Source organism: Thamnophis sirtalis, unplaced genomic scaffold, assembly GCF_051295495.1.
Source record: "Thamnophis sirtalis isolate CommonGarterSnake01/CBP01778 unplaced genomic scaffold, rThaSir2_p1.2 scaffold_6, whole genome shotgun sequence".
Taxonomy (NCBI): domain Eukaryota; kingdom Metazoa; phylum Chordata; class Lepidosauria; order Squamata; family Natricidae; genus Thamnophis; species Thamnophis sirtalis.
Window position 1 is genome coordinate 97,653,941 of NW_028261386.1, and position 22,042 is coordinate 97,675,982.

At 39.0% G+C, this 22,042-nt stretch overlaps 1 long non-coding RNA gene across 2 annotated transcripts in view; it reads left to right on the forward strand.

Annotated features, from left to right (window-relative positions):
* Positions 1–3,122: 3,122 nt before the first annotated feature.
* Positions 3,123–22,042, forward strand: part of LOC148045107 (uncharacterized) — a 52,724-nt gene continuing 33,804 nt past the window's right edge. For both annotated transcript variants that reach the window (XR_015697054.1, XR_015697055.1), the window contains exons 1-2: positions 3,123–3,220; positions 5,388–5,470. This is a non-coding gene — a long non-coding RNA (uncharacterized LOC148045107). The remainder of the gene's footprint in view (positions 3,221–5,387; positions 5,471–22,042) is intronic.

Sequence of the window (22,042 nt, forward strand, 5' to 3'; positions counted from 1 at the left end):
TGAAACTCACTTAACAACGCTCTTGCTTAGCAACCAAAATGTTGGCTCAGGAACTCTGGCATTGAAGTGTGCAAGTCTTAAAGCTGTCAAGTTACAAGACCCTTGTACCCCCTAACCCTTTAGAAAAAGAACCCCAGGGGTGTTTAAACTTGACAGCTTTAAGACTTGTGGACTTCAACTCCCAGAATTCCTCCTCTCGCTCTTCATCTTGATGATGGGCGGGGGGAGGGAGCTGGAACCAGTTCTAAATGGCACTGTAGATTTGTGGAACCTCTTCTGTAGAAGAGGTTAGAACTGGCAGGAACCCACAACTGCAATGTACATACTACTTTAACTATAACATAAGCTATTCTACAATTTACACACTTTTGTTGATGGGATTCTGATATCCTTGCTGATCTCAAGTTGCCCAACAAAAAATTTCCAGTTACTTTCCTTAATTTCCATTTTTTTTTTTACACTAGCATTTCTAAGAATTCAATTTCCTTTGTTCTTCCAGTGATAGATCTAAGAAACCAAAACACTAGTATCCATTTTTCCCCATTACATTACAAATGGGCTACGAATTTGAATCAGGTTTTCTTATTTTCTAGTGCAACCAACTGGATTAACTATCCATGAAGCAAAAAAAAAAAACACACACACACACATACACAAAACCTGTTTCACTATAACTTAAAGAAAGGAGAAGAAAACATTTAACATTCCTTTAAGTGAAGCTCTTTATACCCACAGGTTTAGAAATGTAGTAAAGAACATTCTTTGAGAAATATTTCTTTGGTGCCTTGCCATTTAACTACCCTTCCACTGTTAGAAAATTGTGACATCCATGACTATAGTATGCACTTGGGAGCTAATACCAGGCCCCTTACAATTTAGAGTTTTCATATTTTGTTGTGGTGACAGCCATAAAAATGTTCAAAGACAAGATTCCCTCCATGAGCTGGATTCCTCCAGGAGGGGCAAGCCTAGCTATGTAATTAGGCTTCAGCAGGGAAAGAAAGAACTCCCTCCCTCCCTCCCTATCCACCCGACTTTTATTTTATTTTTTAAATTTGTTTTTAGACCCAAGCCATGAACACCAAAGGAACACTAGGGCCTCCCAGCACAGTCCTCATTAGACGGAAAACAGCAACAGCACAGCAATTGTTTATTTATTTGTAGTATATATCAGTGACTATGGTTTTACATCATCTGTTTTTGCTTTTTATTATGAACGGAAAATTGAAAATATGCTGTCATTTATGTGAGTGTGTGCATGTATATATGAATGATATATACATATATTTGGTGCCTTCGCTGTAATCTGGTTTTGTCATGATCGTATAGTTATGTTTTTATTGTGTTTCATATTATTTTAATTACAGTTGCACACTATCCTGGTTATATAGATAAAAGGCAGATAGATTTTTTTTTAAGAAATGTGAATACAGATTAAAGAACATCATTGCATGCTAAGACTTAATGTCAAATTAGTGTCTGCAATTGCTCAGTTTAGCTCTGGCAAAAGATAGTACGGAAGGAAATTTGATTTTAATTTTATCACATTATGAGCTAAGGGTTGTAAAGTAACTTTCAGGGGCTGCCACAAAGAAGAGGGAGACAAACTATTCTCCAAAGCATCTGGGACAATGGTGAAATTCAATTTTTTTTACTACCAGTTCTCTGGGCGTGGCTTGGTGGGCACGGCAGGGGAATGATATGGCAAAATCTCCATTCCCTCCCCACTCCAGGGGAAGCTACTACAAAATCTCCATTCCCTCCCCACTCCTGGGGAAAGGATATTGCAAAATCTCCATTCTCACCCCACTCTGGGGCCAGCCAGAAGTGGTATTTGCCAGTTCTCAAAACTACTCAAAATTTCTGCTACCAGTTCTCTGGAACCTGTTGGAACCTGTTAAATTTTACCCCTGATCGGAGGGCAAGACAAGACGCAATGGATGGAAACTAATGAAGGAGAGAAGCAACCCAGAACTAAGAATAAATTTCATGACAGTTAGAACAATTAATCAGTGGAATAACTTGCCTCCTGAAGTTGTGAAAGTTCTAACCCTAGAGGTTTTTAAGAAGAGATTGGATAACCATTGTCTGAAAGGGTATAGGATTTCCTGCCTAAGCAGGGGGTTGGATTAGAAGACCTCCAAGGTCCCTTCCAACTCTGTTATTCTAGTCTATTCTATTGTATTCAATTCTATTGTATTCTATTCTATACCTCCAGTGATGGAACCCCCACAATTTCTGACGGCAAGCAGTTCCACTCGTTAATTGTCCTTATTGTTAGGAAGTTTTTCCTTAATTCCGGGTTGCTTCTCTCTTTGATTAGTTTCCAATTATATTTTTTTTGTCCTGCCGTCTGGTGCTTTGGATAATAATTTGATCCCCTCTTCCTTGTGGTAGCCCCTCAAATACTGGAATACTGCTATCATGTCATCCCTAATTCTTCTTTTCTCTCAGTATGTCCCCATGGTCTATTCATTCCAGGTAGATTTCATCCAAAGCAAAAGGTCTCAGATGTATCTTTTGGTTTATGGGATGCTTGTATATTGTGCACACAGGTCCAATGTGTCCAAGCCAGTATTTCTCTCTCTATTGTTACATATGTTTATCTCTTCCAGCTCTATTTTATTCTAAGAGTTGAATACCTCCCTATTCCATATCAGAAGCATGCATGCTCAGTGGAAGGCCTTCTCATTTGTGACTCTGTTACTCTAGAACAGCTTGACTTAGAGGATGGCTCTCTCTCCTTATGAACATATAGGAGAGCTGGCAAGACTGCCACTTCATAGAGCTTTGGGACATTAGTATGGCTAGGTTTGGAAAACTGATATTGAAGTGTCTGGCTGAAAATAGCTTTACTTCTAGCTTATTGTGGAGCTAAGTTCTACCCTGTGGCTTTATAATGTGATGTCCTTACAAATTTTGATGGCGTTTTACTTTGTCCTTGCTTTTATAGTTTTATTGTTCTTAGACTATTATGAGCCACCTTGAGTCTTGGATGGAAGTGGCCTAGAAATAATGGCAAACAAATAAAGGAAAACCAATGCCACACCCACTATGTGGATTTGAAAGTAATTCTGTAGAACTATCTTACCTTTAGAATGACCAGATCTGCTTTTGTCTTAGAAGATTTTACCAGGGTGTCCGTATACTGGAATAGAAGATAAGCAAAACCTGGAAGGATTAAATAAGGATGATACTTCATGTGGATATTATGTTTAAGGTGAGTGAATAGGATGTCATAATTCCTAAGTAAGAACCTCATCTGGAAATCCTTATGTGCTTTTTAATTCGTTCTGGATGAGTTTGGATGAACTCTTGGGACATACCGTATTTTTCAGAGTATAAGACACACTTTTTTCCCTCAAAAAAGAGGCTGAAAATCTGGGTGCGTCTTATATACTGAATACAGCATTTTTTGCCTCCCTTCACCAAAATGGCCTCCTGAGGGCTGGGGACGGTAGAAATGAGCAAAAAATGGGCCCATTTTTCACAAAAATGGGCCATTTTTTGGTCGCGGGGGTGGGGGGCACTGCCCAGGAGCACTCTACAAGCCTCATAAAGACTATTCATGCCCTTTCTTTGAAAAAAACAAACCTGGGCCCATTTTCGCGAAAAATGGGCCATTTTTGGGAGGTCTGCAGAGTGCAAAAACTTTTATTAAAAAATTTGCCTCTTCAAAATCTTGGTGCGTCTTATACCCCGAAAAATATGGGTAGATGCAGAAGAATGCCATTCTGTCAGATAAAATATTCCTCCAGGTGTTACGGAACCTGTGCTGCTGGGAACTAGCAACTGAAGGCCAAAGGTTTGCCCCATCCTATAGGACATAGTATCAGTGACTCAGTAGTTTTTTTTTCCCCCAGTACTTGGTTCTGCACAAAAACTCCTAAAGGGCAAAAACAGATTATAGCTTCACATTCTCTTCAAAAAATTAGATTTTCAACATTTTATAGTTTTTAAGCTGCTGAGAATATTTAGATATTGTAGCAGCAAGGATGAGCTTTTAGAATAAACAGCTGGAAACCTCCCCATTCTGTCCCAGAAGCTTTATAAAAGCAAACTTAGTTCTACTTCCTTCTCTGGAAAAGTGACTTAATAATTATTGTTTTTACCACCTACTTTCCAAGGAATGCTTTTAGGTGAGGTCCTTTCTCCGAACCTCACCAGATGAGAGAAATAGAACATGTATAGTCTTTGTGGCTCACAGGTAAGTTAAAAAGGAAAAAATAATTACATCTAGTAGCACTACCACCTGTGTGTTGGCATATGTGAGTAGGGAAATTGGTCATTCCATCCTGCCAATCCCTTTGAAAAATAGTTTAATCTCTCAAGGTGCAAATAGAACAGAATTTTATCAAGCATGCCACAGATTGGAGATATAACAATGAGCAAAGACAATCAAATAGATTTAAAGAGGCCTAGTTAAAATTAAAATAAATCTTATATAGTACAGTATTTCTACCAAAACCGGTTACCTGTTTCTTAGAGTGATATGATTCCCCACATTTCCCTGACAATTTTAGAGGCTTAAACATCCTTCTGCCTCTTCTAAATTTTACCTCATACTTCTTGCTCTTTTTTCACGGAATTTAGTCTGCAGCTTTTAAAAGAAGAAAAGCTCTACCACTTGGAAAGGAAAGGATGGGAGGGGGAGCTGATTTTCTGCACAATTGTCCCTCATGCAGATATAGATGCGGGAAAGTATGTCTGACAAGATGCATGTTGGAAAATCCTGAGCTGTCATTGGATGTGCGGATGAAGGTGTGATGTACATTACTTTTAGATAGGCCAGGCCTGTACATGTGAACTAAAAAGTTATTCAAAGATTTTCATGCCTTCCACGCAAGAAAAGGCAATTTTAAGCTGACTGCATAAGCTGGCGTTATAACTGTATCTGGAAGAAGACACAATGTGTTGTGGCACCTTGGAGACTAACTGGCTTTTATTTTATTTTCTTCATAGCTGAAGGGTGGAGCACTTGACAGAGAATTCCACATTGGAACCCAGCAAAGACAACCACTGTCAATTTAGCTGACTTTGTTGGGGAGAATTAATATTTTCCAGGGCTTTTATAGCTCACAGGAATGGTTGTAATTATGTCGTACTGCATTTGTTAGTGAGGACATATGGAAAGATCAGCCTTTAGAATCTTACTCATGATGTTCCCTAGAGGATTACACCACAGTTGTTCCTAGTGTCCCTCCCCTCCCTTTTCACCACTTTTATTTCATTTCAATACATCAAAGTTTAACATGCAAAAAAAATCCCCTAGAAGTATGTGAGCACCAACAGATTCTAGTAAATGTGCTTTGTTTAAAGAGTCAGGAAATGTGGAGGAGGCATCTTGATCATTTATTCATTCATTCATTCTTTGATTTATTTTCAAGGTTCCAACATTTTGGACAAACGTATTTGCTCCTGAATGCAATTGACCTGTTATTGAAAAGAAGACAATAAGATGATCAGGCTGGTATGAATAAAACTACTTCAGTAGCACTTAGTTTGTTAAATAGAAAATAAACACAACTCTGCAAATTATGATAGCTAAAGAAGAGTGGAACTGAGGGAGAGAATTTTTAGAACAAATAGGTGCACTCCCATTACACTAAAATATATACTACAGCATCTAAATAGAAGACACATATTTAACTATTGTGATCTCAAATGCTGAATATGAGGCCAACATGTATTAGTTACCACTGGACAAACTTTTCTTTATGAAAGACTAAAACACTGTCATTCCCCCTCTCATCAGAATAATTTCACCTTTCCGAAATTTCCACGTGAACAAAGCTAAGCACATGAATGCTGTTTTACTATGGTTCCACCCAAATTCAGCTAAACAAAATCTGTAGCTGCATATGCAAAGCACATGTAGACAAATGTTTAGGATGATGCCCAGGGTTACATTAGAAAACCTTGAGAATAAATCAGTTCTATGTCTGAATGGCCATAAAAGGCCCTGCCAAAGATGGATCACAGCAAACCATAATGGGTAGCTTTCAACCATATATGCATTTTACGAGCTACAGTTGAATACTGGAACTTGATTAGAAAAATGAAGGCATGATTCAGACTTCATTCATTTCCCCTTTAAAGAGGAAGGGTGTGAGGGAGAGAATTGGGGGAAGAGCAAGAAACTAGAATTGTGTGTAGGCTGAACTCAAGTTATACAACAAAAAGGCATTTCCTGCACTTGAAGCCCTTTCCCTTTCTAACTTTCTCTTTTTTTAAAATCTGAACTATCTTTTTCCAAAACATGGAAAAAAGAATCCTCCAATTCTCACTATCCACTTATTTTTAAATTTAAATATTCATGGGCAAATTTATGAGGTTTTCTATATAGTATAGCACCTATTACAAATTTCAAACATGGTTTTCCAGGCTTAGGGAGATAGTATTAAAGTAAAAATCAGGACTTTTGGAGACATCTCGCCTAGAATTCCAGTAAGCCTTCTTCAGCACAATGGTCCAGAAGTAGGAATTGCCTTGTGGTTTTTATGGAATTTCAATTGTGTGAGGTTGGCTAATGTTTAGATGTGTCTTCGAAAATCCCCAATGCTCTCATTTTAATGCTTCTAAGTCAAAAGCTGAAGTGGAAGTATCCTAACAATGCAGATTCTTGAGGATAGAATTTGAAGGGAAAATAAGGCAAAATATTAGCAACAACTTTATTTAAATCACTTCATCAGTGGAATGATCTGAATTGTATTGGCGTGAGAGAAAGGGGAAAAAATTACTGCAATCACTTTCTCAACTCCACTGATTGTCAGCCCTCAGGCTGCTATCCAGGGGGAACTCGACCATGCTTACACGCCACTGCACGCTGCCACGTTGATGTTGCCTCTCTGATGTCGATTGAGCCTGTAGCTGCATGTGGCTCTTCTATTCAGGTGCAACTGCCTACTCTGATGTAACCCTTTTGCTCGGATGCAGCTAACCAGGAAAGAGGCTATGATGACACTGAGTGGGAGTGTGGCTGAGGGTGTGGGTCATGGTGATTGGTGATGGTGGGTGGGTGGGTGTCATCTGGGTGGAGTTGTGGGTGGAGCTGGGTGGGTGGCTGGGTATATATATATGGGTGATGGTGTTAACTTGGTTAGAACTGACTTGGATTTGATTACCTTTGTATCATTGTCATTTAGTGCTGGTTATCATGTAGTTTCTTAGATAGAGATAAACGTTTTTCACCAAACAAACTGAATCTCTGTTTGTATGCAACATGAATGCCGGAATGTGACACTGATATTTTTGGCACCAACTTACCTGCAACATGATGTATTTTATAGCTTGAAAAACTCTTATTCTCCTAATATCCATACAAAAATGGTAACATTTGTGAGAGTGGAATTGGATCAACTCTTGCACCTCTTCCATGATTCTGTGATTTCTCTGATATAGAGACATATTAAAATATTAGCAATTTAATGTATGGCTCATTTAAGAATTGTCATGCCTAGTAACTAGTTCATGTTCCATTTGTCAATAGAGTCATATGTGTTATTTTAGCTTCATATCTATTACATAGCCCACTTTTTTTACTAGGAACTGAATATAAAGATTATTTTATATTTTGAAAAGCAACCGTAGAAGTAGTGACTTTCTCCAATCACTGTGAGTCTCATGGTCTTCTGTCACTTTTGTTTTCCTCAATTTTTAGTCTTTTCAGAAAAAGTTGGTTGAAGTTCAAATACTTGGTTTATAGTTTCTGTAGAGAAAGCATGCAATGAATCTCTACAGTCTCCTTATCCTCATTTAGTGAGTCTTTAAATTCCTTGTTTCCATGCTCAGCTTCTTCCCTAGCCAGTTTCTTGCTTCTGATATATATAAAGCTTTTTAAATTGTTAGTTTCATTTTTTTCAGCAAAGCACTAACTATGCTTAATCTTTATGATCATCTTCCATTTTTTGCTTGTGCTATATTTCTTTTTTCTTTTTTTTAATCCTTGCCAAACTTCCAATGATGAAGAAAGTTTCCTTTTATTAAATAGTTTTCTTGACAGTGCTGCTTGTTAATAAAATTGATCTTTGAATTTCATGCTACCTTTTCTGATTTATGGAAAACAATTTCCAGTGAGGTTATTTTTAAATCATGCACATACGTTCTGGAAGAGTTTTGAAGCTCTTGATTTTTCTTTCTCATTTTAAAGGAAATTTCTCTTTTATAAAGTAAAAAACAACTGGATTTCCTTGTTAATTTGTATTTATCTAAAATATTTTAATTCTGTGTTATAATTTATTTCAGGTGAAGAATGCATATAGCTAACCCTATTAATGGTGTAGCTCTCAAAGTGAGTGGGCACAAAATTAGCCTGATTTTGATAAGGGGTTGGCATCAAAATAAGTATATATAGCCTTACAGATGCCTATAACATCCATGTTACCCATTCAACCCAACTTGGCCTATTTACTTGGATAGTGGTCCCCCACACATCATGAAAAATCTGGTGTCGCTCCAATCTAAAAAAGTTATGCATACCAATAGAAGTGAACATATGTAGCTCAACTATGGATTCATCTCAGAGGTGGGTTGCTGCCAGTTCAGCCCAAATCAGCCGAAATGGTAATAGTGGTGGCAGCAGGAGGCGCGCGGGGAAGTGCACCCAAACCAGTAGTAAAAAGATTACCAACCCACTTCTGGTTCAACTATAAAGTCCTTGGTGCTCTCTGAGGGTGATCATTTGTTTGCAGACATTTCTTTACTCGAGTAGGAAATATTAGTGTTGCTGACATTACCTAGTTGGATAACAAAATATTTGCAAGCAAACACAAAACTCAGAGAGCACCAAGGATTCCAAAGTTACTCATGCCTGTTTTAAATAAAGCAGAATATATATCAGATCAGTTATCACACAAAGACTAGGGAAGCTTAAACATTTCCATCCCATCCCTGCTTTAATTTCAAAGTTCTCTTATTCCAATGTGGGAAGTGAAAATAAATAAAAAGCTTCCTTTGTGGTGTTGTTCAGTCACTAAGTCATGTCCGACTCTTCATGGACCATAGGACACCCTGTCCCTTGTCCTCCCCTGTCTTCCTGAGTCCTGCCCAAACTCAGGTCCACTTCGTTGATGATTCTATCTAACCATCTCTTCTGGTCCCAGTGACCAACCCAGATTGAATCCTGCAACATTATCTTGGGACACGTATGTTCGCCTTCAACCATCTCATCCTCTGCCATAGTGGGCAATAAAAATATGAGAACCAAGTCATAAACCATGTATCTGTGAGGAGATTATTATTTCTAAGGCCAATGGGAGATGGTTAAAAAGGGGGAAAGGCCTTATAGGCAGAGCCCCTTCCTTTTTTTTTTTTTTTTGCCAAAATGTCTTTATGTTTAAAATAAGTAAAATATAGTAAACCATTTTTTTCACTAATGGGCTGTTGTGGAATCCTTTAGGCTGCCTGTAGGCTCAACCCCATCAACATTCAGCATTTTAAAATCTCACTGATTATGAAAGAAACCACAAAATAGTTAAATCAGCCAGGCGTACTTGCTTTGGAATGTTGTGTCTTCTTGTATTCATGTGATTGTCTGCTTCATGATCATTTATTGCAATTTCAGTCAATTGGTTTTCAGTGCTGCACGTCTTCTGACTTTATAGAATAGGGCCTAGACAAATATATGTGTGTCACAGAAGATCTGGTGGCTATTTCCTGTTTGGCTGATACATTCCCACAGCCTCTTTCACTGAACTGTAACTCAATCACCGTGCGACACAGATGAAGGGAGTGATAGAAATGCACAGGCAAACCTCTTTCCTTTCAAATGGCAGCCTTTCACCCCATCGTTTACGCAGTCACTCCTGCTTACAGCTGAACCATCAGATTGCTGGGCGACAAGAGGCAAATATATCTTCAGCAGTCTCCAAAGGAATTCTCCATTATGTGTCCATGCTATATATGTTGCAAGAATGGGCATAAAAATGAATAGCAGTTACTTAATGACAATAGCCCTCATTCTCTCTCTCTCTGTCTCTCTGTGGCTAAAAAAGCAAACACACCAGAGTCATGTTGTAATTTTCATTTCTTTCCTCATTGTCTAGAGACGATTAATCCCATTGAAAAAAGCCTTTAGAAAGATTGATTCCCATCTGGAAATGAGCATGTGACTCCTTTTCTTTCTTTCTTTTTTTTTGCAAATAAGCTACTCAGGAAGTTGAAAGAGAGAAAAAAAGAAGAGGGGGGGAGAACACCACAAACTAGAAGGTAGGGAAGAAAAAGGATTCAAATGAAATTGAAATTGGTGCCTGCATGGCACTTGGCGAAACAATCAGAGCAAGCAGTCAAGATGGGGATTCCATATTTAGGCACTGGTCAGAATTTTGACCAAGAAACTAATTTCCGTCACCTACAAGGTGCCCCTGGTTTTTAAGGCTAATTTGTGATTCCAATTTTGGAACTTAGGAACAGCACCGAGCAAGAGATACCTTGCTGAACTAAAGCTGATCTACTCTTATAGATATGGGGCAGTTGAATCATTTTAGACTCTATTTTAAATAAACATATTGTAAAAAAAGTTGCTTAGAAGGTAATATGTATCATTTTCCTATTTCTCAAAAAAAATATCTCTGTATAGAATGCTAGATCATACTGCAACCCCACCAACTCTTAGGGAACTGATACAATATGGACTTTTTGAGATTCTGTTGTGGCTGCCACAGCTTGATTTCCATCAGATCAGAATTAGAATCTAAATCCTAGAATTACCAATCAATTGAAATGAAGATGGTCTGATGACTGGATATTCTGGAAGTTGTAGTTTCAACATATCTAAAGACCAGGTTTGGGATGACAATGGTAAGGTCACAGATGTAGGTGAAGCACGAATGTCCCAGTTGCCAAAACCACTTGAAAAGGGTGGGAACAATCACATAGCCTGATAAATAATACACTATGTTATTCATTAATTAGTATTCATTAATATGTGAAATTGTTAATAAACATGTTTATTACTAAATTTATAAACATCTGTGAGCACTATGCATCCAAGAATAATATACTATAAATGTGATAAATATGCAGAGCAGAGTGCTATATCTAAAATAAATTGGACATAAATTTGAACAGTAAAATTCTCTGTAAATTTAGGCTTGAATGACATGGGACTTTCATTTGGAAGTGAAATGCAATATTTGTATTCAGAGACAAATGGGTTTATTAATTGAAAGGAAAAAGTGTAACTTATTATTTTTAAGAGAAATCTTTTGTTTTGTTCTGTTTTGTTTTGTTTTATGCTGGAAAACACTTAGTATGATAGGAGTTAAAGAGCAACATCAATAAAGGGTATCAGATCAGGAATTTTTTTAAAAATTAAAACAAACTTAAATGTTCTAGAATTGTTTTTATTTTAAAAAAATTATTACCTGGTGTTGAAATGCCATCCAAGAAGTTAACTCAGTATTTCTTTCTGCAGAGGGCATTTCTTAACTGGGACACTGATAAAGTGTCCCAGTTAAGCCTAAATACCATCACATCTCATTAGATAAGATTAGTCAGAAAAGTTTTCCAAAGAAAACCTCAAGATCCTAGCTGGGACTTGGAGAAAGATGGTCCTTTGGAGCCTTGATCTTAAGCAATGAGTAATTTTAATTTAAAAAGAACAAAACACCTTAAATTGGGTATGGAAACATCCAATAAAGATAGCAAAGTATTACAGATATATTTGAAGCAACACAAATTTCCAGACCATTTTCTAGACACCCTACCTGAGGATAATGCGGTAATCCCAATGGAAGAGAAAAAATAGCAAGGCTATTTCTCTGCAAGAAAAGAGATTCTAGCCTGGAAATAATGCTATAAATCTGGATCATCCTTTGGAGGAAATTTTAGTTAAACAACATACAGCTGATAAATATTTAATAAGTATCAATTTCCTCTTAGTTGCATGCATTTTCTTTCTCATATGATCTTTGATTGTATTAAGACAAGGGTGTCAAACTCACGTCATCATGACAACATCATGTGCTGTATCATGACTTTCCCCCCTTCACTAAACAGGGCATGGGCATGGCAATGCGTGACACATCTGGTTCACAGGGCACACGTTTGACGGCCCTGTGTTAGGACTAGTTAAAAAATGAACACAACTTCTGGGTTAACTTGAGTCATTCTTTCTGTCAGGTTTTTGCTTAAAAGTCATTTTAATTCTTCAAAAACTGACAAATGTTGAAGCTTTTGGTTCCATTTGCTTCAGGAGGGTTTGAGAGAATATTGGAAGCCACATCTGGATCATGGATCACCCTTATCTTCATAAAACCAGTCACTGTGAGCAGGCTAGGTGGCCCTCATACCTCTGATAGATGGGATGTCAGTTCTGTGACAAGAAGTAAAAAAAAAACAGAACTAAGAATGTTAAATGGAACAGGTGCAATCATTTGCTATTGTATGTGACTACTATTTTTTTCTATGCTCATTTCCTTTTTCTTGATTATGCCCTGCACAAATTTAGTTTTGTTGAGCAGTGGAACACATTACAAAAACAAGCAAGTAAAATCAGCGCTTGGAATGTGTAATTGCAAAATACCCTTGGGAGATTTAAAGTAAATTAGGGTCCTAGGTAAATAATACAAACCAGAAACTCCTATTTGGCTTCCCTAGGGACAGTTTAGTTGACCCAAAATAAGCTAACAGTGTTTGGAAACAGGAAGGGATTAGCATATAGGAGCTTTGTTAAGGAACAGATGACCAGATTAATGCATTCCGCATGCTGTCCTCAAGTGCGAATCACCACCATATCTACAAGCTGAAACTGGAAAGCTAGACTGATTCAAAGCAGAGTTTGTAATTTTTTTGCTTTGCCTTTTTGAGAGGAACTGCTCTGAAAGAAATGGGCATCATCATCATCCACCATTCAGTTCCAGTTCCGATCAGTTCAGTTCCACAATTCAGTTCCATGGAAAAAGAGGGACAATTTCTGTACATACCATGTCTAATGAGGAAGCTTGTCAACTAGATCAAAACTACATTTGAGGTAGACTGACAGGATGCACTGGACCTATTTTTAATTTTTCTCTCCTAAATGAAGTAGCTACTATTGAAATGGAGACTGCGTAGCTCTCCAGATGTTGGTGGACTGCAACGCCCATTGCCACTCGCTTTCACCAATTCTGATTAGGATTGTTTGGAGTCAGTGTTAAATCTCTATGGAGATTCTCAGTCATCCAGATCAAAGCAAAGGTGCTTTTTCAAGAGGCAATTGGACTTTCTTGCTTTTGTTTTAAGATATTTCGCTTCTCATCCAAGAAGTTTCTTCAGCTCTGACTGGATGGTGGTGAATGGAAGGATACTGTCTGCAAAGACTATAAATCCTTCCATTCCCCACCATCCAGTCAGAGTTGAAGAAGCTTTTTGGATGAGAAGCGAAACCTCTTAAAAGAAAAACAAGAAAGTCTAGTTACCTCTTGAAAAAGGCAAGTAAATGTCTGGAGCCCTATCCTTGGTCTGAAGCGGTAGTGGACAATTAAGCACCAAGGCCCAAATTTTGTATGTGTGTGTGTGTGTGTGTTGCAATGCAACAATTGTAATATGGGTTATGTTATGGCACACATGTTTGAAATAGAGGATGGAGTTTTTAATATTTTCGTAGCATGAAAATGTTCATGTTTTTCTCAATATGAAGCTTCACTGCTGGTTTTGGTAAGCATAACACCGAAATATAGTATTATGGGGGGATGGGGTGGTTTGGGTTGAGTGCATGTATGCGCATGCACTCAGTCACATGAAGGGTGCACCCTCCAGACCACAACTGGCCTATCTATCCCCCTGGTAGAGAGAGGCTTAGACTAAGAGGTTTCAGATTGTGTCTCTGATTAAAGAGCCGAGGTGGCACAGTGGCTAGAGTGCAGTACTGCAGGCTACTTCAGCTGACTGCTAGCTGCAGTTTGGCGATTCAAATCTCACCAGCTGAAGGTTGACTTAGCCTTCCATCCATCCGAGGTTGGTAAAATGAGGACCCAAATTGTTGGGGGCAATATGCTGATTCTGTAAACTGTTTAGAGAGGGCTGTAAAAGCACTGTATATAAGTCTAAGTGCTGTTGCTATTATCCATGAAGCTCAGTAGATGATCTTGTATCAGTTATTGCCTGGGAAACCTGGGAGTTTCTGAGAATAAAAGAAAGGCTGACTTTCTTATAGAAACAGCAGCAAACTCACATTTGTAGAAGAACTTTCTCCCCTTTATGCAAACAAAGCTAAACTAAGCAATTGATCACTATATCCCTTCCCCCAAACAGGTTGTTGGCTACAGCTTCTTATGTCAGATCTCATCATAATCTCTTGTGACAGACCATCAGCTATCACTGCATGGGAAGATGCCACATCTTAGTTACTCTTAAGCTCTCAATCCTTGAAGACAAAAGCCTGGAAAAATTAGGAACATGTTTCTTCTCCAGTTATTTGCACAATATGCTTCCCAATGGAGTGTAATTCCTCCTCCCCCCTCCTCCTCTTCGTCTTCTCTTCCCCCCCTTTTCTTCTTCTCTCTGGCTTCTTCCTGCCCTCCCTCCTCCCTTAGGAGACAAATATGGCATCTTAAACTAAAGCACACTTCAGTCAAGCTCCCTGCGCATTGCTCCCTGCCAGCAGCCACAAGAGCGCTTTCATCTTGGCTTCAAAGTGTGGAGGGGGTAGGGCATGGTGAATGTAAGAAAGAGAAGCAAATAAACAAATGAAGAGGAAAGGCAAAAGGGGGGAAGGAGGAGGAGGAGTGCGGGAACAAAATAAATAAATAATATCTTCCACCCAACCAGGAATTGCTGACTGCTGGAAAATTGCAGCATGCATTGTATACACCACTGCAAAATGTTGATCGATTGAGACATGTGTGGGGTTTTTTCCTCTTTCCAGGCAGGCAGGAAAAAAGGTGTGTGTGGGGTGAATCATGTGTTCTTCATCACTTGTGGTGCTCACACACATGTCTTTCATTCCATTCATACATGCACAGGGGAGCTGCGGCTTGCTGGACCATCCCAGCGTGTGCATGAGCATCAAGGCAGACAAGCGTCCTTGGCATGTGTTTGCTCTTCTCTACTGAAGAGCAGCCTTCTGCAGCCCATACCCTCTGGCCATGGTGGACTAACTCACACCAGACTAGGGATGAGGAAAAAGTTGCATTGCTGGAGCGAGATGCTAGTATGGGACCTACACAGTTATTTATTGTTCCCAGCATTAAAGAATTACCTATGGAGAGGGTTGTTTCCTCCCTCCCTCCCTCCCTCCTTCTTTCCTTCCTTCCTTCCTTCCTTCCTTCCTTCCTTCCTTGTCCCTCAAATATTTTATTACCCAAACAGGCTGCCCTGCCCTATGTTGGTAGTGAAGGCTGTGCCCCTTGGTGTGCCACACTATCAGTGGTTCCCAAGGCTGCCTAGCCTGGGAAAAGCTGCATGGATACGTTCCAAAATCAGCATTACATGCACTATTGTTCTTACTCTCCCTGATTAGAGTGCACACAATGAAAACAACAGCAGCAGCCCTGCTTTCTAACCCTCCTCCCAACACAAGACTGTGCGTTGGTAGACTGTCTGATTTTCTTTCGCTGAGTCTTCATAAAAATTAACTCATTCAGCACTATTCGCTTTTCAGTTGGTAGGACTGGCAAGAATATATTTTAGAATTGTCCAGAGCTGGGAATGTTTTCAGTTACAATTTGAAGACAAGCAACAGATAGAAAGCCTCAAGTCGGGAAGACAGCAAAGACTTGGAAATTTGGGCCAAGGTAGACAAAAGCAAATAAACAAATCATTAGAATTGTCAGTTTCCCATTATTACAGTAAGCACTGCATGTCAAAATGAGTTTCATCTGGGTATAAGGTGAAGCACCATTTATACATATAGTGGAAAGAAATTGGGAGTTGAAGTAGTCTTAGCCCTTGTATACAATCTCATCATGTCAGATTCAAAAGGATTTAAATCTGTCGAAGATTCTCAATCATCCAGGTAGAGTTGTCTGGAAGTTGAGTCATGGCACCTGGACTTCTTTTCTTTTTTGGCTTGAAACGTTTCGCTTCTCATCCAAGTAGTTTCTTCAGTCTGAAGAAGGATTTAAATCCTATCTTTCTTGATCCAAGCTTGATTAAATCCATCACTAACCACATTAAAACATTTTGAAAAGGAAGTCTACAACTAAGGAGATATTAATCAGTAGGATGGCTTGCCTCCTGAAGTTATGGGGCTCCATCACTTGAGGTTTTTAAGAAGAGATTGCATAGCCATTTGTCCAGAATGCTATAGGGGCCCCTGTTTGAGCAGCGAGGTGGTACTAGAAGATTTCCAAGGTCCCTTCCAATTTTGTTAACTCTTCTGGTCTGCTGGATATTTCTCTCTTAATGATCTCTGATAAAGCAAGGAACTTGCCTAAATACCAGTCACAAAGGCCAAGCACTTACGTTTATAGTTTGAAGCTTTGTGGATACTGGATTTTAGATGGCTCAATATTGTTCCTATGAAATCTGGTCCAAACTATACAATCCACAATAAACAGAATGGCTGAAAATAGTTGGGTGGCCCATATTTCAATGACAAACAGATTGTAATACCGTAGGTACATATTGTGCAGAGTTATGCAATGTTTCTCCATAAAGTAAAGGGAAAGAATACATGATTTTAATCAATTTAAATGAAGGAGAAAGTGAAATTACCAAATTTGTCCACAAAGATTGGGGCGGGAAAGGGACTTTGAGTGCATGTCTCGTTAAAAATAGGGATTTATCTCCTGTATATTTAGCATATACTGTATTTTGAACTAAACAAAACTCCACATCCCTTCTTTCTTGGTAGTTTCCTCCTCTTTAGCTAATACAATTAATTCAATCCTTTACATGTTGCACTTAAATTAATCTGGTTGGTGCAGATGGTTTGCCTTACTTTTTGATGACCATTAAAATTCTCAAAGTTCTTCATACATGTAAAGGACGATTAAGAAAACTGAAAATACACATATCTGCACAGTGCACACATATCAAACAAACCAAGCAGATTCACCCACTCAGAAATAGCTTCTCATTTATTCACTCCTATGACGCCATATATTCCTTTATACTATTGACTTGCTGTAACTTCCTGCTGAAACAATTGAAATTTTCATTTTTCTTTTCCCCACCCCCATTTCATAATTGCAATACGGGCATTACAAGAATTTATCCAATACATCTTTATAGACTTTTTTGCATTTCATGATAAGAAGGATGGATGTTCTTAGGCAAGGCCATCAATGAAGTAGGGTAACTATGTCAAATTGTAGATACAACCAAGTCATCAAAGTCCTGTCTCCTTTTAACGTGTCGCACAAACATCCCAGACATGTAAAAAAAGTTGGAAATTCATTTACATCTTTGCATTTGACTCATTGATTTGCTCCTGCAAAATTGGCTAGGATGCTAGAATCTTATTGCAATATTATTCCAAATAAATCGTTATTGGACATCTGATGAAGATATTATAAGAGACACTCATCTAGTACTAGATATTTTTATGAACCCAAACAAGACAATGGCTAATGTCATACAATGAATGCCATGAATACCTTTCTTCAGCTGGATGTTTCATCATCCTTTGCTATTTAACTGAAGATACTTGTTGTCACTATTGGTGCTTGAGAAAACTTAATTATCTATCTTTTTATTTTCAAGTTGTCTTTCCCCCAAAAAATGGCATTTAAAGAAAAGTATTTCTTCTTCACTACACTTTTTAATCACCGATTTGATTGGATGTTGCTTTCTCATTATGTTCATGTAAAAATTCCTGCCCCACAATTGCTTCTGCTCTGGTGCAAAATATGTTTAGCAGTTGATAACATGATGGATTTAATCTTCATCATCATCAAACACATCACAACCTTAATTAATAATACTGTGCTATTTCATGTGTTGCTTCAAATGATGGACCAAGTACCCAAATCATCTACAAAATGAAATGGGACAAGATCTTCATTCATGATCCCTAATCATCAACAAAAATAAAACAAGACTAAATTTTGGTAATGTCTGGATGTTAACAAATCTTAACGGATCACTAAATTTAAAAAAATCTACTTACTGTTCTATTTGTACATAAGAGGTTGAAGATTTTGTTACAATGTTTCCTGTTGTTAGACAGGAAACTTACCAAACAAAGCAGAATATGGCTGGATTCACATTTCAGCTTTCAGAAAAATTTGCAGCACATAGACCAGTGGTGAAATTCAAAAAAATTTACTATCGGTTCTGTGGGCGTGGCTTGGTGGGCATGGCAGGGGAAGAATACTACAAAATCTCCATTCCTGCCCCACTCTGGGCCCAGCCAGAGGTGGCATTTGCCAGTTCTCCAAACTAATCAAAATTTCCACTACCAGTTCTACAGAACCTGCTGAATTTCAACCCTGCCATTCAACTTTTAATTGTTTAAAGTGTTTAACCTTTGAAATAGTTTACATACCACTTAAAGAATTGGCAAATATAATCTAAGAACCACTGAGTGCAATCTTCAAGAGCTCCTGGAGTACAGGGAAACTGCCAGAGAACTGGAAATAGTTGACGTTCCAATCATTAAAAGGGAGAAAAAAGTGGATCCAGGAAACTACAGAGCAATACTTGACGGGCTGCCACAGAGGAAAGAGATATTGATTTATTCTCCATAGCATCTGAGAATAGGACAAGAAGCTGTGGGTGAAAGCTTTTCAAACAGAGATCCAACCTAGGAAATAAGGGGGAATTCTCTAGCAATGAGAATTATTAAGCTTGCTTCCTGGAGTTGTGGGAGCAATATTGGCCGACACTTTTTCTATTGGAAACACTAAGTTACTATTCCTTTAAGATTAGATAATCTTTCTATCACTAGCAGTATTTATTACTTCAAATGTCTATAGGACCAATAAAGGTTGACTGTCCTTATTAGAAACCATAGGTCAGGCTTTCAGTTGGGGTGGTCAGAATTGAGTTACTAGAGCACCAAGGCCAAACCTTTGGTCTGTTTTTCCAAGTAGGTTCTTAGAGTTGTTGTGGGGTTGTTGTTGTTGTTGTTGTAGAAAGGATATTTTGATAGGTAATAGATGTTTTAATTCCTGTAGATTCTAAAAACCCACTTTCTCTTGTGTCTTCGATGAAAAATCACCACAAAATGGATCTCCCAGATTTCCATATTTTGCTGCTGAACTTTGATGGCATTCAAAGGAAGTCTCTAGGGATTGCAAAAATGAGATAAGGCCAAACATAACTACATGTTGCCTATCCCCACTATGTATAAATAACAAGGAGGATTGTCCTGGTTTTGAACATTTTCTATTTCTATTACTTGCCTTTTAAATGTACAGTATTATAATTTTGCCAGTATGCTTTTTAACACATTCAATTGCTTTTCAATACACTTATGGATTACTCCACTATTCACTGGGCAATTGAAGAGTACAAAATTCAGAAAAAACAGGAGTGATGGAAAATAAAACAAATACACTCATAAAATAAATGCCAAGAGCATAGACTTGACTGACATTAGCCGCCCTGTTGGCACTGACTGGTTTGCTTGTGTATTTAAATTGCTGCTTTCTATGATTAACTCTTACATCTGGTAAACAAGGCATTGCAAGTCTGTTTTGAAAGCTGTTACCCATGCAAATCTTCATGAAAAGATCTCCATGTCAAGCTTCTGGACAAATTTAGGCCACTAAATGCTTTCCCCCCCTCCCTCCCCCACCATCCATCACTCATGTTACAATTGGCTTTCAAGGCCTGTCTAGGTCATATTATGACTCATTTATTAGTGTTTAAGGTCACTGGGATACAAGCAAGTGCATCCTATATCAGGAAGTGTAGTACGTCTCCAGAGTGAAATATTTGGTGTTGAGCCGAGCTATGGTTGTGACTCGGAAATCCAGGGAAGTGAGTTAAATACAGACGGGCTCCAGGCGCCACATGGCTTCCAGCAGATAGAATGAAGCAGAATAATAGAGGCTTTTCCTGCTATTCTCCAAGTGAGGTTGTATTTCTGTCAGACTTTCCCATTGAGCTCCTGGAAACCATTCTCCATTATGTCCCACTGACTACAGGTTGTAATTCTAAAGAAAGTGCTCCCAGAAAGGCGGCTACCCAGCCCTGGAACGTGACACTGTGTGATCTCATATTGCTACCAAGGGACTGCTGCTGCAGGAAGGCAGATTAGAAACATGCAGTGTACCCATTCTGTAGGTGAGTGCTAGACTGTGTGTCTCTGGGTGGCCCTAGAGGAGATTTATTGGTGTGCATATTGGCACTGGACTGTGGCTAGACTTGGCAAGCAGGTGTCGTTTTTCGTCATACCCTTATGCACTCCCTCTGGCAAGAATTATGCACCACACCCCTGCAGGGCCACTCAATGACTTAATGTGCACATGCATAAGACTCATATTTATTCAGATACATGTTGGAGGAAAACCACACTCCCTAAACATAGCACAATTATCGTTACACGGAATCCCTTTTCTCAAATGGCAATCTGTTATCAATTGGCTCATTGAAATTCAAACTGGCACCAATATTTAAAAGGCCAAATCACTAGGAGAGTATCTCTACCCACATCCTCTTTGGGACTTCTGGTGAACCACTATGGGAACACAAAGCTGGACACTAGAAGTGCCTTGGTCTGGTGCAGCATGGCTCCTTCTGATGCTGCAACGTGCTCTACATGGGGCAGCCCTTGAAGAGTATTCGGAGACTTCAGCTTGTCCAGAATGCAGCCGCGCGAGCGATCGTGGGTGTACCTCGGTTCACCCACGTAACACCTATCCTCCGCGAGCTGCACTGGCTGCCTATTGGTCTCCGGATACGCTTCAAGGCGCTAGTCATCACTTATAAAGCCCTTCATGGTATTGGACCTGGGTACTTGAGAGACCGCCTGCTGCCAATTACCTCCACTAGACCGATTAGATCCCACAGATTAGGCCTCCTCCGAATTCCATCCGCCGGCCAGTGTCGACTGGCGACTACCCGGAGGAGAGCCTTCTCTGTGGCTGCTCCGACCCTCTGGAACGAACTCCCCGTGGAGATTCGAACCCTCACCACCCTCCAGGCCTTCTGCAAAGCCCTTAAAACCTGGCTGTTCCGACAGGCCTGGGGCTAAAGAGCTGTTGCCCCCGTCTCGAATGGTATGACTGTTGTGTGTTTTAAATTATGCATTGTTATGCTTTGTTTTTTAAATTTTTTGTCTGTATCCCCCTTCCCTGGTTTGAGTTGTGAGCCGCCCTGAGTCCCCTTCGGGGGAAAAGGGCGGCATATAAATACAATAAACTGAACTGAACTGAACTGAATCAGTGAGACCTGAAATCTTATATACAGGAGATTGTATATTTAGGTCAAATTTCCTGTGTCCGTGTTTCCTGCCCCATTGCTCTTGATAACTTCACCTGAAAATGGTGTCATCCTTACAATTGCTTGATTGTATGGATTGCTTTTTGTGCAATCTGGAATTATATTTTATTTGGGTTCTGGAGCCTCAGAGAGTTGCACTTCTGTCTATGCAATGCTTCCTTTCAAAGGCTTGGAGATATGAAGGACAGGAGAATTTGTGTGTATACATGTAGGCCAACATAGAAGTTCATATGCATTCACTTAGAAGCTTAACCAGGGCTAATATAAATGCTACATTAAGGCTACTTTATCTTAATTTCTCCATTAGAAATTGCAGCAAATGGGAACCAGAAAGCTACGTCTTGAAAATATTCTAATTTAGAATTATTAAATCTCTACTAGAAAATTATACCCATGTACATTATGATAGTTGTATATATTGCTGTAAGCCAGGATGGAAAACTGTTGAAAGGTGACAAGCAACATTAAAAATAAAAAAATGCAGTACACAAAAGATCTCTAAATTTTTTAAAACAGCTGTGGACAAGAATGGATGCAGATGGTTTAACAGATCTTAAAATTCTATTTCCTTGCTGCAATGGACAGTTAATGATCTGCTACTGTGTTCCCCCCAAAATACGACAGGGTCTTATTTTCTTTTTACCTACAAAACCTACAAAATATGGCTTGGGCTTTATTAGGGGGGGGAGGATTTATTGTATTGGAGTTGCCAGGCGGCTGCTCTCTTGTG